Source organism: Belonocnema kinseyi, chromosome 7, assembly GCF_010883055.1.
Source record: "Belonocnema kinseyi isolate 2016_QV_RU_SX_M_011 chromosome 7, B_treatae_v1, whole genome shotgun sequence".
In the NCBI taxonomy this organism is placed as follows: Eukaryota; Metazoa; Arthropoda; class Insecta; order Hymenoptera; family Cynipidae; genus Belonocnema; species Belonocnema kinseyi.
This window is the reverse complement of record NC_046663.1, coordinates 94709518-94713339: the sequence shown is the minus strand read 5'-3', so window position 1 is coordinate 94713339 and position 3822 is coordinate 94709518. Positions and strand designations below refer to the sequence as shown.

Here is a 3822-nt window from a genome sequence, read left to right as displayed (position 1 = left end):
CCCAATCTCTTCATTTTATTTCAAAGCAGATAGAGATATAAATAGAACCGCCGAAGTGTTCCGACCGGCAATCGTGCACCTTCGAGTTTTCAAATTCAGAAGTGGAGAAATGGGTTGCGCGCGCATCCCAGTCATGTACATCGTCTCCTACTATATTCAGACGGAGATAGACCTGTGATAGTATTGGAGTGTAACTCGTTTCCAATCTGGGATCACTGACCAAAACACGAGAGATGAACCAGAGGGCAGCACCGAACAGAAGAAGTAGAGTCAAGCGAGCAGATAACGCTAAACTTAAAGTCTAATATTTTTCAACGTGAGCAACTTTTTAAATTTTATTCGAAAAGAAATGACTCCACAGAAGCGAGAATCAGAATTGCGATGCTAAAAATTCTAAACTATTTAGAAACGCATGTTCTTAATAACCGATAATTTTAATTTTCAAGCGCACGCTAGATATTCTGATTGCCCCCCCCCCCCTTTTATTAAAAGTAAGACTGAGACTCCCCTTTATTTTCTATTAATGAATTTACAAGACATACTTCTTTATATGCAAATTTAAGTGCAATATTTGCCTAGAAATCAGTATCTTTCCTATTCTTTTAGACACCTAGCGTACTAAAGCTTGAGTCACAAAATCTGTGAAAACATGAAACTATTTTGGACATTTTATTGCTTTCTAAGCTCATGGTTATCAGAGCTGTACAAATTGATAGAATAAGGGAAGCTAGATAAAACTTTATGTTTTTAAAAAAAGATATTGAATTTAGGAGCCTTAGTCGCTTAGTCTCCCTTACCTGTGTTCTAATTAATCTATACCATTGGATGTAGATCGGACCTCGAAAATTAATTAGTTTTCTTTTTTTATCAGCTATTTGATTTTAAGAATGAGTGGGTAAGTTACTATCAGTTATTACTAATATTATTGGAATTTTGTTTTTCATCATATGATCTTAAATTTAAAATTTGGCTAGCTAACCGAAAGTAATTGATTTTATTCTTATGGATTTTTAATACAGTGAACTTCTACGTATGTCCCCGCGCGCCTAGTTCCCCTGCCCCTATACGCACTTATTTCCCCATGCTGAGTTGATTCACCTCCCACCACGCTCCCTATACGGGCTATACGATCACGCCCGCGAGAAGGGCTGACCAATTGAAAAAAGAGACTCGACGAGAGGGAAGTTTGAACTGAGTATTTTAATATAACGTCATGGGAATGCAGATACCTTTTTGAGAAAATATTCGAAACGTAAAAGTAACTCTTAAATGTCATAATAGTAAAATTCTTCAAGTGTAGAATGTATTTTCTCAGTTATATTCCATTCTTTTGTCGAGTGATGCTAACCTTAAATTTTGGATATTTTATTTCGTGACAATAAAGATCTCAAATCGACAAAAGAATGGAACTTGACTGAGGAAATAATTCTACACTGCTGACATTTCCACCTATTGTAACTATTGGCACCGCAACCCCAAGATAACCTTTTAATAAACAATGTTGGGCGCCAGACCTTTCATGGGTCCAAGAAACTAACAAACCCTAAACGACTGAGCGAAATCTCAAAAATCAACGAATCTAGAATCTTAACTTTCAAATTATAAATTTAGCTCGACCAAAACAAATTACATTTTGAGGTTATGGTGTACCGGAATCTGAACTTCCCTATTTCCCTCCCCTAGTTCAAATAAAAAGTAGAATAATCTGGTAGAGGGCGTGGTTTTAGAAAAGTATGGGTTTCTTACTCGTGAATGACACATAGCGAATTATATAATAAAATAACTCAGTTATCATTTATTTACGAAAGAGTCTTACGATTGGTTTAATACAGATCGATTACAATTAAAAACATTTTACATTCTCTTGATTTTAAAACTATAGACTGACGTCTACAAATGCTTTAAAATTGTTACATCAAAATGAAGCATGATTTCGGGGTATAATATTTCTAACAATTTAACATTTTTTCCTTACGATGCTCCATGATTTCGCGGAGTTTAATAATAGAGCCTAACTAAATTTATCGCATTTAATTTTTCGTAAAGTGGGGAGAGGGGGTAGAAAGTAACGGATTATTCTCAGATACTAACAGAGGAGGGGGCAAATATACACAAATATAGGGATGTGGGGCAAACGACTAAATTTTCGACATATGAGAACATCTCATTCTAAGGGACACATTTCATAAAGAGGATTAAGATGACATTTTTATCTTTCGGAAACGACTATTCTCAAAAGTCAAGGTGTGGGGTAAACAACTAGGAAAATTACAAAATCAGATCACCATAAATAAATGCACAAAATCAAATATAAAATCAAACCACAATATCAAATAGAAAATCCTAAAACATGTTTAAATAATTAAATCATATCAAATAATCAAATATAGAATTCTAACACAAGTTCAAGGGAGCGTTCGCATATAATGTCACGGTTCATTTTTTGAAAATAATTATAAAATACTTTTCGGAATCTTCTCAAATATGGTAATCAAACGTTGCATGAACATAATCAAAAATATAGACCTCATTAATAACACTTTTTTATTTTTCTCAAAGAACATATCAAACAGCTAGGATATATATGGACTTAATAATTTTCAGGTTGTAAATAAAAAACAAGAAAACCCTCCGTGATATCACGCGCAGAATGACTCCCCCCCCCCCCCCCCCCCCCCCCCCCCTTATATCACGATTTTCCGCGCTTGACAAGAATCCCCCCTGCCCCTCGGTGCGTGACATCATAAGTGAACGCTCCCCAAACAATAATAATATTGCACACAAAATCAAGATTTTTCATTATCAGATTTTAAGTGCATAACCTTGTGAAACCTCCTGGCAACATGGCAAACTTAACCGCAATAACTTGAAATTTCAAGCTTTCCGGGCTATCAAGTTCAAATTTTTATGCTTGATCTAGGGCTTTCTTGGCGAACTAGATTAAATTTCGGGCTTTCTAAGCCAACTACAATGAAACAATTAGATTTTGGGTTTTCTGGTCCAACAACAATTAAACTTTGGGCTTTCTAGGCCAACAATAGAATTTTGGGCTTTCTGGGCCAACAACAAAGGAAAAGGCTGAGAGGTTTCACTTGACTAGGAATACAAAAATACCCTACTGACTGATTCGCTGAGAACAAGCATAATCCAACACACTCTTGAAGAACACTGGGTGACCTGCCTGGAACGTCGGAGAAGCGGCGAGGAGTTTGCTCTGCTTAAACACTGGGAATACTGACGGGATAAGACGACATGGGTAGAATGAGTGCTGCTCGCTCGAGAATTTATGAACCAACCTCACCTACGTCATGTCCATCTTGCTCCTCCCTGATTAGTCGGAATTCAGATACTTCCACAACATCGCGTGGACAAAAACAGTACTAAAGCAATGCCGTATGATGTAAAACGATAAGGTACTTATGGTTTTAATAATCAAATTCTCCTTGCTGTTTGCCTTAAGTTAATAAATGTAAAACATTGTTCTTACTCTCAGTAAGCGTTACACAAACATTTAAAAAGTAAAGGGCTCATTTATACCAATTAAAATTCAGGCGCCATGATTATAATTTCGGATGAGTGGCGATACGAGTCTGAGCTACTGAGTTATTGCAATTATAACTGGTGGCACCGATATAATTTTGTTATCAGAATCGCCTGAGAATTAGACGAAATTCACCCTCTGTAGATCAAAGAATCCTGTAATCTTCTGAAACAACCCAGGTCAGCGCCGGATTAACCTTTTTCGGGGCCTGGGGCTAAATCTTGAAGGGGCCCCCTTAAGGGCAGAGAAAATCCAAATGTTTGACGGTGCAGAAAAATAAC

The 3822-nt window shown here is 36.6% G+C and overlaps 1 protein-coding gene across 6 annotated transcripts in view; it reads left to right on the top strand.

Annotated features, from left to right (window-relative positions):
* Nucleotides 1-3822, top strand: part of LOC117176791 (N-acetylglucosamine-1-phosphotransferase subunits alpha/beta) — a 118074-nt gene that overhangs the window by 44722 nt on the left and 69530 nt on the right. For 2 of the 6 annotated variants that reach the window (XR_004467621.1, XR_004467620.1), the window contains exon 8: nucleotides 3031-3413. The exons of the other annotated variants lie outside the window; for them this stretch is intronic. The gene's annotated coding sequence lies outside the window, so the exon portion shown is untranslated. The remainder of the gene's footprint in view (nucleotides 1-3030; nucleotides 3414-3822) is intronic. 6 annotated transcript variants of the gene reach the window in all.